The sequence below is a fragment of the Cavia porcellus genome, unplaced genomic scaffold (genome assembly GCF_034190915.1).
Source record: "Cavia porcellus strain 051 isolate PalLab524CR breed Dunkin Hartley unplaced genomic scaffold, mCavPor4.1 scaffold_30, whole genome shotgun sequence".
Lineage (NCBI taxonomy): Eukaryota > Metazoa > Chordata > Mammalia > Rodentia > Caviidae > Cavia > Cavia porcellus.
In genome coordinates this window covers 40,739,273-40,752,688 of record NW_026947513.1, presented here as the reverse complement: position 1 = coordinate 40,752,688, position 13,416 = coordinate 40,739,273, and the positions used below count along the sequence as shown (strand labels likewise).

The following is a 13,416-nucleotide window of genomic DNA, read 5'->3' as shown; positions in this document are numbered from 1 at the left end:
AACCAAAAGGGAGCTTGGGTGCTAAAAAGATTGGCATTAAAATGAAGCCAAATACTTTGGATCAGAATAGGAAAAAATGCCTTGAAGGTATTTGGGAGAACCAGCAAGACTCCCCACTTTGCCGCGCAAAATTGCAAAAGTGAAAACTTTGCTTTAAGAAGAGAGTACTGGAGAGCTCTGTTGGAGAAGGCCCTCCTAGGGATGGGTTACCTGGGATAGGGTTCCTCCTGCTCCGCTGTCCAGTGACCTGAGGCCTCTGCAGCAGCCAGATGCAAAAGGGCTTCCTATAAGCTTCTGCTTCTGGCAGAGTTTGGCATATTCGCATTGTCTTGATTTTACCTGCATCCAGACTGACAGGGTTGTGGATTCAGGGAAGCTTCCACTCAGGTTTTAGAAGAAGGCCTGGGAGACCAGACAGTGTGTTCTTTGGAGGCCAGTACTTGTAGGTGGGAGAATGAAGCTGAAAGTGCAGTAGAAATCCCAGAATGTTGGCAAAACCAGGTGTGTGGACCATTTGAGAAAAGCCACAAGGAGTGAGCAAACCTGGCCCAAGCCAAAGGCCTTGCAGGAGACAAACACAGGCTGTGCTGGAGGGATGCAGCCCCCAACACGTTTGGATTTCACATCTCATCACATTTTGCTTAGGCTGCTGAACACACAATCTAATGCTTGTACAACTGAGGTTTGATCCTGAATTGGTCCCATTGCTTTTTATTCTATTTCTTCTTTTTTGAAATGGAAATGTTTATCCTGTCCTATTGTATGTTAGAGGTCTTGGACTTTTTATGTCATTTACACATTTTGTCACACTTAAATGTCTATCTGCAATCTCTGAGAATTTCACCAATGCTGAAACTGTTAGGACACTGGCTACTCTTAGAGATAGACTAAATGCATTTTGCATACAGGGATGCACATTGAGTCTTTGAGGGCCAGTGGTGGAATGTTATGGGTTATAATTAGATGTACTTCCGAAGTTTCATGTGCTCATAGGTTTGGTGTTTATGAGGTGATTAAATTACGGGGTTGTGATACTCTTCAGAGCATTAGTGCACTGATGAGTTTAAATCTTAATGTGATGTTGGGAGGTACAGCTTGGCTGGGGGAAGTGGGTACGGGGAGTGTTGCCTGGGAAGGTGTAGTTTTCTGTTTTCTCTCTTGGTCTCTCACTCTTTCTACTTCCTGACTCGCTTGCCATAAGCCAGGTTCCTCTGCCACGCTCTTCTGCTTGGACCCAGCCAACTATGGACTGAAACTTCTAGAAACTCTGAGTCAAGCAAACCTTTCCTCCTGTACATTGTGGATGTTAGGTATTATGTTCCAGTGACAAAACAGTAACAAAGATTCATGGCCTTCTATTATCTTACTCTGTTTCTGCTTTTCACAGATTTTTCTCAGCAACATAGTGCTATTGTTTCTTTCACATTCAATGTATTGTACACTGTAAAAGTTAATATGCTCTCTCAGAAAGAGATAACTTTATATCAGTTTCCTTAATTAACTAATTCTTAAATGTTAGTACTACAATAAAAAATAATAGTGATATATAACAAACACAGAAATCTCAGGGGGTCATTTCATCTAGGTCAGTGATACAGTACTTTGTAATGCCTATTTTGTTTGTTGAATTTGAAGTTCTTTTTCCTTTGATGCTATTGTCAGTGCTTGCTGATTTTAAGGGTATCTGCCTTGAGAAGTAGTAAAATATTGAGAAATATAGCAATGAGCTTTATGGTGTTATGATTTCAAAGGAAATTAAACTATTAAATGACTAAAGTGTTAAGAGACAATGTGGTGTTTAATGACCTGCTCCTGTGTGTGACATCATCTGTCCATGTGTGGTGACCGTGGTCTGCATTAAATCTGTGCAACGCTAAGGTGAAAAATCTTTGATAATCTCAAGCGAACAAAAATGTTGAGCTTTTGTTGTGAAGTATCACTGAAGTTAAGTTTGCATTAAAAATAATTTGATAAAAACTTTTTACAATTATTTTATGTTCTTCAAGTTAACTTTTCCTGAAGAAAAGTTATTCTTTCCATGTTGCTCTTACTATATTATCGTAAATCTTTAAACCAAGAAACGTTGATTTTTTAGTACAACTAAAGCAGAAAATTCTGTGTTTTTGTTTTCTGATCTGTAGTAATAATTGGCAGTAATGCAGTATGAGATTACCTATTAAGTGATGAATTTTATCTTTACTTTTTTGCTTATTTTCTTTGTTTACTGAAACAAATATATGCATGATTAGCATGATTGAATATTTTACATAGTATTTCATAATTTGGTTTAAAAACTAGAGTTTTTGGTTATTTACTCTAACATTTACCATACTAATGGCAAATACTGTGGTAAACACATTGTTATACTTAATGACTACTTTAATTCAAAGAATAAGATAAATATTTTATAAGAGTTATAATGTTCCATATAATTTCATCAAGAACCTTTATTGTACTCTTTTGTAATACTCATTTATAATAGGTACTTCAATGTCATGAGACAAAAATTTCTATTCAGAGAGCTATTCTGAAGTTACTAATTCTAAATTTTCATGCCTTAGTCTTCAGGAAATGACAATTCTGATATGCCTACAGTTCCAAAACCTTTAAAGCTTTCTACCTAAAACTATCAGTGATTTTTATACTTCCTTTATTTCACTCACCCCTTCATTATTTATTATATTTTAACCACTTTTGTTTCCTACTATTAAAACTTGAGGCCAGTTAAATTTATCAAAGCATATTTGAATGAGATGAAGCTTCCATACTTGGTCAGAATTTCATATCAAAAATGTTTTAAAATCTCCCTGAACCTGAATGTACAGATTCTAATTACAGCCCAGGTAAAAGGAAGTGATGTACAGAATAAGCTGATCACCTGGTCAGCATTTTTCTATAGTCATGTTTTAGCAGCTTTCAATCTCTAATTGGCTGATGATTCAGCTGTTGTGGTTGGCTAAGTCTTAGTTGCTTTGTTAAAGAAAAAAAGCTTATGAGATTACAGTTATACATCAAGCCAAGACATGCTCCAGTATGTAAGTTTGGGCCAAACTTAGTAGTTAATTACGGATGCCAATTTAGTACGAGTGTATTTCAGTTCTTCAATAATGATAGCATGTCATCATGATAGCATGTTAAATACACTTGAGAAGGATGCAGCTTTGTGTATGTGTTCCTTATCATATCTCCATTGTAGAATGTTTATATAATTGATGAATTAAAAAGTGAATATAAAATCAATATTAGAAGAGAAAATTTCCTTTATTTGTAAGAATATTGGGTTAAAAAAAAACAATATGGGGTTCAGGTTCCTAGGATGTACATTAGAAGTTTTATGTTAACACTTTGAATGTGATTCTCATAGATAAATGTTATTTTTATACTGTATATATTAATCGGATATGTGAGACTTGTGGTGTAGGGACTATCTTTTCTTAATATTTTTGAGGGATATGATTTCTAATCTGGTATTTACATGTTATATATGAATGCTAACTTTTCATAAACTAAATGAACTAAACACCTGTTATATAAATCAAATGATACAATTCATTATGTTTAGCAATTAATATGTTCTTTTAAATTTAAATAGTGATACTGAACTCTGTTTGGTCATTCTCAGTCTTGCAGAATTTCTGCTTGATATGCCAGCTACTCTGTCCTTATTAATAATTAAAGTTACATGAGCTTGAATTTTAACTACTTTGCATGATTTATCTCAGAAGGTAAACCAAGAGTATTCTAGAAGGTATCATCTATTCCTTCTTTTTTCCACCAGAAGCAATGAAACAAATTGGTAACAAGAATCACTTAGAATTATAGCCAAGTTACACTATTTATAAACCAGCTCATAAATAAAACCCAAACCTTACATGAATCAAAACTCATAAAATCTATATGCTGTACATATCATTTTTTAAAAGTGATAGTTCAACGTAAGTATGGAATCCCAAAATGAAGAATAATACCTGAAGTGAAACAAATTTTATTTTATGAAATACTTTATATATAATTTTCTCAATGAGGCCTGGTGAAGACTTTGACATAATCAAATGAATGCCATTTGAGAAAGATAAAAATTACCCTCTTTATGTTCTGACTAAACAATTGATTTCTTAGTTAAGGTTCTAATGAATCTGTCATATGTTTCCTCTGGGCACACTTTTTGAACTCACCTAAATACATTTATGAATAATTAAACTAAGAAAGAGATGTTTTTCTAGAAGAAAATTTTGTAATGCTGTAATTTGGTGTATCTACTATGACACTGGATAGATAAAATCAAAAACTAATAATTTTATGGTTCATCTTTGAAAAGTAAAACCAAATAACATACTGTTTAGAGCTAATTCTAAGCAAAAGAAAGTTACTTTTCTGTGAAGTAAAACAAATTGAACAAAATACAATTACACAGTACTAAAATCAGGGTGCCTACAGCAAGTTGGAACTTACTAATTGTAACTTTAAAACATTTATCTAAGGTACAATCATATTCTTTAGGCTTTAATGAAATAGAATGTAAAGGAAACTTTAATCATTTAATTTATTTATTGTTATTTGAGGTTTTTTTTTTTTTCCTGGATTAGGATTTATAATGACTACTTTCTATTTGGTATCTTTGAATCTGCACTTTATCTGTACTATTATACACGTTATAGAGAGAGAAAATTGGAACTTACTGCTGCTCAAAGTCTAAGGAGAAAACAGATTGTAAATTCAAAAGCTTTATCATCTGGTTACTAAGTGCCAGCCACTCCCATTCCTACTGGAGAATCAAATATGGACATATCATCACTCCCACTTTCAAAAACTTTGTGGTAATGCCACAGTGATTATTGCAACTTCAGGGTTTAAATATTCCCCCTGGGTCAGTACATATCTCCATCTAAGGTCCTGGTGAAGAAATAGGTATGTTAAAAAAAAAAAAAAAAAAAAAAAGAAGCACTTTCTTGTGCTTTTATTTTGTTTTGTCTTCTTTAAGTTTGCTATTCTTTAGCCCAGACAGTGCTAGTTAAGAAAGAACTATTTCCAAGAACAGGACCTACACTTATCAACTACTGCATTTCTTTTCCTAGTATCAGTGTAGAATGAAAAAATAGTGAGTTGCTTCTCAGAGAAATGAGAACATTTGTTCCCAGGGATGTCTTAAAGCATCCATTCGCTCCTGCTGCTGTCCTTCCTCCTTTTTCTCTTTGAAGGAAAGGCCCTGTATGTTTTCCACTTGTCCTCTGTGTGCTAAACGCCGGTGAGGAAGTACAGAATTTTATTCAAATCCATTATTTGATCCCTTAGTTGCCTGTGTAAATTTCTGAATGCATTTCTTTAACTTTTCTTGGTTCAGGAATATTTTAATTTCTTTTCTCTTTTGGTGTACTCTTAAACTAAACTTCTGTTGGCACTCTGATCTGTTTCATTTCACAATAAATGTAAAATCCTTCAAGAACTGAAATCTTATTTTGAATTTAGATTCTTAGGAGAAAAAAGGATTACATCTCCTCAGAGATGAATGATTTTGAGTCATTTTCCACAGTAAATAAAATGTAAATCCTAAGGAGGAGTCAGATGACAGATACGAAAATGAAGTGAAACAAAAACCCAAAACCCAAAAACTGAAATGCAACCTACTGTCTGTGGCAGGCTAACGAAATGCAGTTTCTTACCTCTCAGCAAAGATCTGAAATGGGGTTCAGATATCATGGAGAAACACTGTACTGATTTAAGTTTTAGTGTATTGAAAAGGACTGCCTGTGTATACATTTTAACCTGAAGGAAGTGAATAGATTCTTTATAACTCAACATCTTTTTCTGTTTCCAGTCTGAAACCTGGGTCTCACCAGGATTTATGCTAAAAAAGAGGTTTAGTTTTGCCTGTTAGGTTTAGTCTGCAGGAGGTTACATCAAGGAGTAAAGTTAACAATTTAAATATGATCAAGGTCCCTCTTGGAAATAACAAGAGGAGATCCCTATGGTGACACAGGTTGTTCCTCATGAAAACTGAGATAAAGTTCCCCTTCTCTCAAGGAACTTTTCATTTAGTTTAAGAAATGACCATCTATGATTCAGTGTTTTGTACCATCCACATTTATTAGATTAGTGTTGTGGGATACTTTTAGAGACATCTGGCCAAAGTCACCAGCCAGAGTCAACAGTGAGAAACAGAATCTGAACTGGCAGTACCAGAATCAAAGCTCACAGCTTACTAACTGTCTGCACTTCCCCTGCATTATTTCTAAATAATGACAATAGCTTCGTCATCAAACTGTTGTGTTTCACTTGTGTTGAAACATATAAAATATTCAAGAAAGTTCTAGGATCATGTTATGTTCTAAATAGACTTTTAAGCAGTTGTTATTGGTACATATTATTGAGAAACATTCCCAGGCCCCAGGATTCTGAAAATCGGATGTAGACTGGTATAGTTTCCAGAAGACTGTTGTTTTCACAGCCACTGGGGTTGGTTATGGTGTAAGGGATGATTAAACGACTTTTTGGAAACCTTTGTTTTCAGTTATTTCAGACTAGGTAAGCATAGAGATAAAAGAAAGTATGGACTATGTAACATTATTAATTAAACTGAAAATATTGACAATATATTGGTATTAGCAAATGTTTTTAAACGGTAATAAAAATGAAAAATGAAATACATATTGCACGTAGAAATAGTAAGCTTATGTTTGTAAACATCTCTATATTTTTATGTGAATAATCCTATTATATGGAGTGAATATTCTGACCATGTAAAAATACCTGGCATTAACCATTGCCAAATGTTTTATTTGGTCAGCTTTTTAAGTTGATAAGAAAAAAAAAAAAAAAAAAAAAGAAAAGAACTAAGGTTGTTTAAAAAAACCCTTAATATTTTTGCTAAACATTTTTGTTTTAATGTTTCTATTAAAAGTGAAAAAATTACCTCAGGCGTACTTATTTGTTGAATAAGACACACTTTAACAAGATTGATATTTAAATCAAATTCAATTATTTAATGTCAATATACAGATTTTAGGATATTTGAAAGATATATATCCTCTGTGTTTCTGACTTTAAAATAAATTTTATATTCTATTACTGTGATGAAGCTTCTCTTTTAATGTCTTTCAAAGATTTCTTTTAATTTTTTTTTTTTTTTTTTTTTTGAGACAGGGTCTTGCTATGTAGTTCATACTGACCTTGAACTCAGTATTCAGTCCAGGCTGGTCTTAAACTCTCAGTGATCCTCCTGCCTCAGCCTCCTGAGTGCTAGGATTATAGGTGTGTGCTACTGCACAGGGTCATATTCACAAATACTAAAGCAAATATGTGTACATATATAAATGTGAATAATACTATTTGTACAAGTTTTAACTTTAACTTTTCAGACGTAATGTATGTGCTATTAAAATGGTAGCTTCTTAATTATGTAAAATACATTACAATATAATAGACTAGTAGAACTGCCTATGGAGTAGGATTATCATTATGTGTATAAATACAAACATTTTGAAATTTGGAAGTATGATTAGTTTGTTCTTTTATGTGCCTTTTATGACAGACTTCTGTGATAAGCACAGGTAGTTATTTTGCTATTTTTTGTAGCTTTATATGGTTATAGATGAAATGTCTCTCATGAAAATAGCTGAATTTTAGGCAGAATTATTTCCAAATGAATTTTGAATATATAGTAGTCATATAGGAGAAAACTATAAACTAGCACAATTGGAGCATAGTCTTTCTTTGCATAAATTAAAACTGTTAGTAATATGATTGTATAAAATAACCTCTTAGAAAAAGATGGCCGTGGAAGAGACCTTGAGGATATACTCTAATGTATTGGCTCTAAATGTTTTTGAAAAGTAACAGTGCACTGAGATTTTCAGTTAAAGCAGGAGTATTTGAGATCTAGAAAAGTTTTTTACCATCTTCAAATTTTTTCCAATAAACATGTGCATTGTTACTTTTTATAAGACAATTGTTATTATTTAGGGTGCTCAATTTACTCTTGAAAATTCTATAAGAGTACTTAATTTTGATTTTAAAAATTAAACTTAGAGTTAATGATCCCCTATTCCTTCTCAGCTGTATCATAGTAATTCTGTGTTTTCATCTTCTGACAAATCTGCTTTCTTGGGACCAAATGAACTCGTAGGTATGACCCTTAGGATTTATTTTTTTCTTTTTGTGAATACTTGGAAGAGAAACTGTCCTAATGTTTGAACTTCACATGTAGTCCTAATAATCAGATCACGGATCTGGCAAGGTAAGGATGTCGGCTACCATTACAAAGCATAGAGCAGGCTTCCGCTTAAGTTCTAAACCCTGCTTTTCTTTACGTGAATCACTGAAGCTTTTGCATGTTAAGATTTGATAATTTAATAAAACTTTACAAGCTTCCACGACTTCTCCAGGCTTAATAACCGTCACTTCAAAGTGCTAATTAGGTAGCAGAGAGTCAGAGATGAATGAAACGTACCATGATTCCAGTGGTACCCTTTTCTGAGAGATTCAATTCTCTTCACTGTAAAACCTTCCTGGAGCTGCTGACTCTTAACAACATGTGACAGAATTGAGTTTAACCTTCTTTCTCTTTCCTTACTATTCTTCTGATAGAGGTTATTGTCAAGATGGGAAAAAAATCGTGGCTGGAGCAAAAGGCTGGCAGCGTTTCAGCGCTGACATGCCAAGTGTTCTCTGAGTAAATTGCTTTTAGTAGAAAGGAGAAATAACTGTCACTCAAAAGTTCTTTCTGTCTCTTGCTGCGTACCACAGTACGACACTGAGTTAAGCAGTAAGAGTAGAGCAAATGGTATTTTCATGTTTCTTGGTTCATTCCTTCATTCTTATATACAGTCAGTCAACATGCACTGAATTTCTCCAGTTCTCCAGGCTTAACACTGGGGTGGAGAAAATGCCCAAACAACTGATAACACTTTTTTTTTTTTTTTTTTTTCTGTACGAGAATTGAACTCAGGACCTTGTGTTTGCCAGGCAGGTACTTGTATCATTGAGCTACATCCCCAGCCCCATATTTCTTTCTCATGACTGAAATGCAATGAGTTTGAGAGATACAGGTAAGTATAGAGACAAGGGGATATAGATTAGGTACTAAGAAAAATGTGTGAAAGGGTGGGAATTGGAATTCAAGCCACAATGTCCTGTATCTCATTAAGTCTCCACAACCGAACCTATTACCAGCTAATGTCATAATTTAGCATCTCCCAGTATACCGTAACGTTCAGCAGAGTGCCCATGTGTATCATGAATAAAAGAGTCATCCAAGTGTGGGAAATGTCCTATAAAACGAAATAGGAAAATTTACTGTGTAGCTTTACTATACATATGTGTATAGTGTGCAGATTTACTTTACAGATGTGCACTGAATTCTCAAAGCATCCTATTTATTATCTTGAAGAAAAGATCAACTGGGAAGTATCCCATGGTTGTGTTTCTCAAGAGCATTTTTGTTTTTCATGAAATGACTAGTGGTATTCTAGTTACACTGAAAATACATGGGATGATATTACTTAATAACTACTTAAGGTTTAATTCAGAGAGAAATGTTAAGTATGGCGTTGAATTTTGAGAATAAAAACATGACTACATTTGGGACAATGCCAGACAGACTTCATTTGACCCATGCATCAGTTTGCCTGTGAACCACTGTTTTCCTGTATTTCTCTTACGTTTCCAGGTGTCATGGAGTAGAGCATTAAAAGATACTTGTGCAGTCAGATATATTTGAATTCCACGTTCTTATGTGATCATTAATTTTCAGCATGTTCTGACCTTTCCTCCTCGTGTGTCTCAATTTTCTCCTTTCTATTCCTCTCGTGTGTTAAATCCTGTGCAAATTCTTTCCTTTTATGATACCAATCTGAATATCATAGAATTTTGACAGCCCTGTAACTCCTACTGACAACTCCTGTCAACTTTAAAAATTTTGTTTCAAAATATTATTTTAAGTTGACTCATGCAATATTTAATATTTTTAGGGATTTTTTTTATCCAGTGTGGTTCACTAGACAATCATCGTTTCTTATACCTTACATTGATTGATCATTTTCATTACTCAGTAGTATGTTTGCAATGAACTGTGTCTAACCATTCATCCACTTAAATTTATCTGGAATGACTGTAGTTTGTAGCTATTATAAATAAAACTGCTGTGAACATCTGCATACATTTATTTATCTGGGATTAATGTCAAAGTGTTACCTTTCTCTTTTGTATAGTAAACGAATGCTTAATTTTGCATGAAATTTCTAGTTTTACAGAACGTCTGTACTATTTTACATTCCCAGCAGCAATATATGAACCATTTTTCTTCTCCACACTGTGATTAACACTTAGTATCATCCCAATTTTTGAAAAATCGTGTGGACCTATGTGGTAGAACTTTTGCCTGCCATCTGTGATGTCTGGTTCCACCCAGCACTGAAAGAAGATTAATCGTAGTGATTTTATAAAGGTGCACAGTGATGCCATTTTAATATGAATTTCTCTGATGTCTGATGGCATTGAATATTTTTAATGTGCTTATTTGCCATTTGAACATTTTATCAATAGTATGTCTATTCTTGTTTGTTCATTTTCTAAGTGATTTATTTATTTTTAATGATGAATTTTGAGTCATCCTGATTTTGAACATTTCTAAGATGAGTTACTGCTTACCAGCTCTCTCTCCTTTCAGCTCTTTGAACACTTTTTCTCCTCTCCCTCATCTGTCCTCCATTTCTGCTAGAGCATGTGTACTGCTACAGTATTGTTTATGTCTACCCGATCAATTATTTTCCTCTTGACATTTAAAGAAACTTTTTTTTTTTTTTTTTAATTTAGAAAACACTTTAATGTCTTGGCTTTCAGCAGAGTGTGTAGGCATGGATCTTTTATGTATGCTAATTGGTTCAGTGGGCATTTTGGATTTGTAAATCAATGATTTTCATTAAACTTGTGAACTTTTAATATTTGTTTATGGTGTGTCTGCATTTTTTTTTTGCCTTATTTCTTTTGTGACTCTCATTATACATGTGCTGAGACAGTTTTCTTAGCATCCTCTGAAACTGTTTGAGTGTATTTTTAATGTTAATTTTATTGCTTCATAATATCATTTAGTATTGTTTCAGTTATTTTCAATCATTGTTTCAGTTTTTTGAATGTTTTTCTATGAAAATTACATATTTGCAATTTTCATAACAGTGAGTTACTTGTTAAATTTTACCTGTTTATCTATAGCATGAAATACAACATTTCGTTCATTCTTCCTGATGACTGTCTGAGTGTCTGTTTGGCCACCACAGTATCTGAGATGTTTTAGCACATATGAAAATGATGGTTTTAAAGCATTCTAAATTTACCACGTTTGCTCCTCAAAGTGGAGTGCTAATTTATACCCCCAAGAGCAGCAAAAAGACTCTCTCGTTTCCATTAGAGTTTGTAAAATTTGATTGTATATCTGCCTGGCTTTCTAACAGTGAACACAATTTTAAATATATGAAGTTTTCTGTGTAATCAACCCAAATGGAATGGAGAAATTACAAAGTCTACTTAGAAATATTACTAAGGGGCTCGAATATCCAGAGCTGTGTTAGTTACCTTTGCCGAGTACAATACTGAAGTTACTCTGAAATCATATAGCAAACTGTTAGTTGCACAGCAGAAAGAACCTCAGTTAGGGCTCAGAAACATCTGTGTGCTGTGATGATAGATGCATCCTTTTTCATATGAGGAATGTTTTTGCTCATCTACAAATAGATATGAAGGAACAAATAATATCTACAAATGTTAACCAGAAGGATCCTGTTTTTCTTGATTTACTTATCTGCATTTTCCATATTCATGTTTTCTCTTATCAGAGCATATTGCTGAAAGAGGTTAGAGTTTAAAAAGGTAGTTAATAGGTGGTTTAATATTAGGAAATAAAAATCAGTGTGGAATTAATTTCTTTTGCTGTTACTCCCATTTGTGATTCCCAGCCTAAGTAAAATTTGTCAAGATGATTAAGGGATAATATAGGAATATAAGAAACAAAAGCAGAAGACATCAACAGGAAGAGTAAATGTAGAGACTTGTCTTTGTTGTTACAATTCTGCCAAAGTTTCAAAGGTTTTTTATTTGCCAAGAACTCTTCGCATCATCCACTTCAAAGTAATTCCCAAATAAAAATTAAGTATTGTAAGGTGTTTTTATTTGATAGGTAAAAATATCTAAGTATCGATCAATTACAGATGGCTTGCTCAGTTATAAAATTCTTCATCTAATGTTTCTCCAAATTAAAATTTTATTACATTACTGCTCAAAAAAGAAAGCAATTTAAAGAGTGGGAATTGTTCATTGCAGTTCTATCATTAAACATTTTGAACATCTGTATTAAACGTAACAGAAGAAGTACTGTTCATTGAGATTATCTTTTTGAGCAGGCCCAAACCTAAGAAGTCTGCTAGGGAGGAGGAATTAGTAATGAATCTATAGCTGTTCCCACCCTCACTTCCATCTCAATGGAGGAAGCACTAGGATTCTGCAGAATCCTAGATTCTCCAGTCTGTGGACTAGAAAACTCATGGACGGTAGAGAGCTCCGATGCCTTAGATACATATTAGCACTGCTATGGCAAAGGCGTGGAGTGGCCTTCATTCTGTGTTAGAGCATTCTAATCATTTGAACTTGAGTAAGCTCACAGCACTGATAGGACTATTGTAATAGCCTCTGATTATGAGAACATGATTCATGTTAGATATGGAATTAATTCATTTATGGATGCTGTTGTCAATGTCTACATCAAAGTGTAATTATCTACTGAAAAAATGATTAATACAATTAAGGACAAAGAGTGGAGACAGCATTATATTTCCTGACATATTTTATAGACTGCATGTATCATTGGGTTGCAAATTTTTACTGATAACTTATTTTTGGCAGAATAACGAGGGTATAATTATGTTTATTTTGCCTAAAACACTAGTCACAACAGAGGTTAAGCTACTTTATTTTCATAAATTGAATCTCATGAAATAATTGTTTTCTTTCTCATTTATTGAAACTTTCATACTTCCTCAAAAAGAAATCTCGGCAGAATTTATAACTATCCCTAAGATAACATTTATATTAAGAATATAACACTGTTTTTAAAATTTCACAAGTTACTGAAAACATCTGTAATTAAATAGTCTTGGTAAGGCTCTAACATCTTTTTTTTTGATACCAGGGATTAAACTTACAACCTAGTGCTTGCCTGGCAGGCACTTTATGCTGCTGAGCTAAATCCTCAGCCCAATGCCTCTAACATCTTTATGACTGCCATGAAGGAATCTGTTATAGTATGTTGGTGATTACTTGTGTGTATGCATTCATGTGAAGTCTTGAAACAGAAGTATTTGATTTGTGTCTCTTAGATCTTCCAACCACCACAGCAAATGTGTACTCCAGCCTAAGCTAGCATGTAATTGA

At 33.6% G+C, this 13,416-nt stretch overlaps 1 protein-coding gene across 15 annotated transcripts in view; it reads left to right on the top strand.

The window, feature by feature from the left end:
- Epha5 (EPH receptor A5) overlaps window positions 1-13,416 on the top strand; it is a 337,092-nt gene that overhangs the window by 45,304 nt on the left and 278,372 nt on the right. The window lies entirely within an intron of this gene.